The 5,532-nt window shown below is 45.1% G+C and overlaps 1 pseudogene; it reads left to right on the top strand.

Annotated features, from left to right (window-relative positions):
- The first annotated feature begins 5,029 nt into the window (after positions 1-5,029).
- On the top strand, positions 5,030-5,206 carry LOC139048194 (U2 spliceosomal RNA; annotated as a pseudogene).
- The last annotated feature ends 326 nt before the right edge of the window (positions 5,207-5,532 follow it).

The raw sequence follows: 5,532 nt of genomic DNA on the forward strand, positions 1-5,532 counted from the left end.
CACAAAAATACTCGCAAAATGAGAGCTGAAGAAAACGGGTTTCCACACAAGAGCCACTTCTTTGTCTTCCACTCATTAAGTTCGAATACAGGAGTGTATCGTATACAGCCGAAGAAATGGAAGTATCAGAACCACCGCGACAGGTATTAAATAAACGTGACCTCAGAAATATAGCGTGTGGCTACGTTGCGCGAATGCTAATGGCATTGCCGTGGACAATCATCGCGAGACGAGTTCTGACAGATGTACGCTTTTGTTTTCTTTGAAAATGCAGACAACACGTTGTCAGTAAAAAAAGAAAGAAATTAGCAAAACATTCGCAAGTCAACGCCCTCGCAATAAAGTCGGCATCGCAAGTTTACAAGTTGCACGTGTCGTACAGCTCTTATTTCTCCTGTGAATACAGGGCACCATTTTATGGTCATGAGCGTCCGAAAAGAGTAATCATAAGCCTGGCATCTACAAGTTAAATGTAAATCAATACTTTAGAGCGACTGACAACCAATCTTCCTTTTTTTTTGCAATGGTAAGCTTACCGGTCAGAGTGTCCAATTATGAAGCGAGCAAAACGAGAACAAGGTAAAAGTGGGAGCCAACGTTTCGACAAGCAGACTTGTGTTTTTCAAGGCAACATATGCTTTCCTTCGGCATAGTATATGTAGGTAGGGTTCTCCTAAAGGGAAGAGGGGGTAAGCCGCCAGGGCGAAGCAGTGACCGAGGGTGTGTTAGTGGCGAGGGCGTAAAATGGAAAAGAAAGGTGGTCTATTCAACGTCAGTGGATGCTGCGTTGTGGCAGCCGGTTGACGTGTCACTGTAGATTCCTTTTTTTCGTGGAAGGTACCTGGACGACGAGTGGGGGGAGGGGGAGTTAACTATCGTCTCTTTTCAAGAGAGAATGAAAGAAGCGGCAGAAAACGGTGCTCATGAACAAAAAAGCTATGAAAATGGAAATAATATATAAATGAAAGGAGTAAGTAAGGAAGGAAAGAAAAGTAAGAAACGAAATGCGAAGCAACCCAATGAAAAATAACCAAGTGCTGTTGCCTACAGCTTGAAATTTGCCATAGCGAAAAGAACCTTGCCTATATAAACATGCCGAGGAAAGCCATATGTCTCCTTGAAAATAAGTCCACTTGTCGAAATGATGGCCCCCGCTTTTACCTTGTTCTAGTTTTGCTCATCATCTTGAATTTCCATCTCCCGCCTTGCCTGTGTTTTTCCTCAACCAGGTAGTGGTAACGCGGAAAACGCCGTCGAATATCTTTTATCAGAATTTTTTGATCAGCACTGAGGATATAGTTGTTCACTGAAAGCCTGTTGGAAACAATGTAACTGAGTGCGATAGCGACTATACGCCGGCATTGGTAGGAGGCAGACGACAGGTGACCCGTAGCCGTGAGTATTATTTGTGTCTCAGGAGAAAACTACACGCACACCAATCCGCTCACCGAATTTCTGCCCCACGTAAGCTTTGTCCACTATCAAGGGGAAGCATCCCTATCAAGAAATAAAAAAGGCCCAGTCTGAAGTGAAGCACCGTAACAGATACGTGGAACGTACGCCGGGGGTCGTGTGCAAAATTTTCTTGAGCTGCAATCCATGATACGCGGACCAGACTAGCAGGTGTTTAAACGATCACCTGCGAAAGTATGCCAACAACAGGAACGGAAGGGAGGGTTTATTAGGCCTACATTGTAACGCATTAGGCTTCGCCCTTCGAGCAAAGTAGTTTTTACTCAGATGGACGACCACCCACGCATCACTGACGAAGCAACTAGCTTGGCACGTGAATGCAGCCCATGCATAAGTAAGCCATCCCTGGCCGTATCGCACAGGGAGTTGGCGTTTGCAGACAACGTCGGCGCCAACAGTGGGCGATGACGGTACCTCTGTTTTAGGTCGCATTCTCGCATCTGTTCTTTTTCTGCATCAACTTGTGTGTCGAGCATCAAAATTTCTGTTGGCAGCAAGCGCTCGTCCTCGTCCTTCCCGTGGGCCTCTATTCTGCTTAGTGCTGCACCACTCAACTTATGAAAAACCAACTAGCCAAAAGCACCACCCTTCTACGCCAAATTAAAGTCGGGCTTTACGCAGTCATTCAATATGGACATTTAGCATTTCTTTTTTTCATGTACCATTCGAAGCAATATAACGTCCCTGACACAAATGCGTGGTTGCGGAACGAAGGTATTACGCAGTTTTCGACTGCTCGCCTATATTCGAAGCCAAAGGCCAAAGCTTAGTTCATTCCAGTCGTCAGCAGGTATCTAATGTTTTGCCGAGCAAAGCTCCCGTTGCTGCCACGCAGCGTCACTGGTAATTAATATGAATAATGGTTACGTTTCAGAGTCAAGGCTCTTCCTTTCAATTCGCCCTTTTTTTTCTTATTCTGCGCTCACTGCTGACAATGTCATGCCAAGCGGAGACATTCGGAAATGATCCGTAAATGGATGTCGTGCGTTGCAACGAAGGCGCCAGAGTTCGATCGGGCCAAATGGACAGAACGCTCCCTCCGTGGAACGCTGTTCGCATTCACGAACAGGCACGCTTGCTTCATTTTGTTTTTTGTTTTTTCAGGTGCCATTCCTGCTTTTCCCAGAGTATTTATGGCCCAGTGTTTTGTCAAAAGGGAGCTCGAAGCCAGTGTTTCGAGAAGCGTGATCGTATAGCCTCAGAGCTCATTTACTTTTTCCTTCTGAAAGAATAGACGCCGTCCGTTGCGGCCGTAGATTTATAGCAGCGCGTAGTCAAACGTTGCGCTGCTGTAAAGGTGCATAACTTGAGAGAGAGAGAGAGAGAGAGAGACGCATTCATTTCTATAGCATTCAGTAATCTTAAGATAAAAATGATAAAAAAGAAAGCCGCCCAATAAACGAACGAAAAAGAAAGTAGGATTTGTTGTTGCCTTCTTTTGTGGCTCGTACTAAGTGAAATATCTTTCCTTTGTACGTCTTCGACATAATCTCAATTAGTAGTGAAGATGAGTTTTCACATTTCTACCCTCGGACTCCGGTGTGATAGATTTGAGTTAGACTCAAAGAAGTTTGGTCTAATTGGTGTGACGTTAAGAATGGTAAATCAGCGCGTAAGGCATGGACGAAAGGAAGATGTAGCACATATAAGGATGCTGTATGGGTTCTACGTGTGCTTTTTTTCTGTCTTTCGTGCTGCTTTGCCATTGCGAATCTTGTTCTTTCCTACCTTACGTCCTTGCTAGGTTCATTAATTCATTTGCTGTTTTGTTCGTTAGTACGTTCCTTCCTTCATTCACTCGCTCGTTTGTTCGATCGTTCCTTTATTGATTCGCAAATTTGTTCATTTTTTCACTAATTTAGTTTCAGTTCATTTTTTTCTTTATTTGGTTCGTTGGTACCAGCATTCATTTATTATTTCGTTCGTTCATTCGTTCGTTCGTCAAGTTTAGACGTGCACATACGACATAAAAAAAAATGTAAGCAAATCACTCAAAGGCACGACGACACTGACACCTCAAAGACGGTATGACGAAAATATTTCGTTTACATATAGCTAAAAGATAGTGATGGCGTAGAGTTCTGTGCACAAATAAATGAGTTTGGGGCTCATATCTGCGGTTCGCAGTCGTCGAGTTAATGGAATGAAAGAGTAAATTGAGTCCCTGAATATTCTCTCTCTCTTTCTTTTTTTTTGCCTACAAAAATGACGAATCAAACGCGCCAGCGGAGATAAGCCTATGCTGTTATGAAGCTTCGCAGTATCGAGTTTGACTGCTGTCACTCCTGGAGCATTTGCGATATTTCCGAAACACTGTGCTCCAAGCTGAACAGGTTGATACGCGTTTCGCTTTAACAGCCAAACGAAGCATTGGATTTTGCGTGATGCAAATACTCTGAATGCTTTACGAAACCCGTATGCATTACAAAGTTGCGTATTACTTCTTTTTTTATTTTGCCGCATATGTTTTATGAAAAGCGTAAGGGTCCTAAATCAAACAAGAAAGTAAAAGCAGGGTATGAAAAAACCACTTACTAAAGTAAAAGAGAAAGAGAGTGAACGCTCTTACTCTCAAGCACACTAACGCGCGTTGCATACTAGGAAGAAAAACTGCCTAATAACATTGTTTCAACCAATACACGTCCTACAAAACATACTTATCGGCACACACCTATTACACAAGCTTTCTGTACTTGCCGTACGCTGTACGGCAATGGCAATTCAGCTCATCTATATTGCTTCCGTTGCTTCAGTGGCGTCGTGAGGCTAAAAACATGCGGAGCAGCCTTTTATACCAAAAATATTATGGCTAATAGGCTTTATAAGCGCATACCCTCCCCGACTAGTTGGCACACCAGAACAAGTATTTTCACAGCGACGTTGATCGCATGGACAATCAATGGGAAAGCCTGAAATGGCAACACTCGTCTAATCACAATAAAAATATAGTCAGTGTCATTCAACTCTGTGAAGATGGATGACGAGCGAAGCTGTGTATGCGGGTCCCTTAATGGCGAACTGCCCATTGCCGTGCGTCAAACGCCGTATGCACATAAAGGGAGGGCGAGGCGCGATTAGTCGCTCCTCCACGATGTTGTACCACGGGAGATGACGAGGCACCGGGGGGTACACATGCCCTTGCATTTTTGTAAAATGTGGCACGACACATTTTTGGCACGTAGTACAGACACGCACCTCACAGCACTCCGAGGGCACACACTGCTTCACCGTAGCCAAGGCGATCGTGCGGTGGTCGACGTCTCGCAGCGCAGTAATGGTTGTGAGCTCACTCGAAAACCACAAGCGGTTACACACAACACAGATCGCCCAAAATTGGTTCCCCAAAAACTCCCTCTGGAAGCTAGCCGTCGCGCGCGTGAAACGTTCCAAGTTTGCGGGATCGGGGCCGCATGGATGGTTCGTATTTCCACCTCGCGGTCTTGGCGGGCAGCACGCTTACGGGACCACCACTACGGGAGAGCGGAAGGAAAGGAAAAGAGGTACGCAAGCGCTTGGAACGCCGACAAAGAGAGGGCGGGACGTTACGATCGTAGACATGGCTGACGCGGGTCAAAGTGTAGCATCTCTTATCGGCTTAATATCTGACACGGGTTGTATTTAGACCTAAGATACTAAACTCATTTTTGCGAGTTGGCGGAGTGCTTGAAGCCTGCTTCACCTCCGCTGTGGGTCGGCGCGGCATAGCACTATCTTCGGGATCGCCCCACGTAAGGGTAGAAATTCTCGATTACACGACTCGATAGACGCACGCATTTTTTTTCCCGGAACCTAGCCTTATACAGCATCGCTGTAAAAGCTTATAGGCACAAAAAATTGTTCTTGGATGTATGCAATTCCGCATAATTATTGAATGAAAGCCACGTAAGCTGCCTCACCTTTCCAAGTAATTTTTCATTGCCTATATGAACTCGTAGAAGGAATAAAGTAGGCCTGGTGCGAAATTTTTGTTCGACACCTTCACTCTGCTGCTTGCAGCGACACCGTCTGAAAAAAAATACACCGAAGTGCGAGGCGTTCTAAATGGACCTTGCGATACAT

The sequence above is a fragment of the Dermacentor albipictus genome, chromosome 7 (assembly GCF_038994185.2).
Source record: "Dermacentor albipictus isolate Rhodes 1998 colony chromosome 7, USDA_Dalb.pri_finalv2, whole genome shotgun sequence".
NCBI lineage: Eukaryota > Metazoa > Arthropoda > Arachnida > Ixodida > Ixodidae > Dermacentor > Dermacentor albipictus.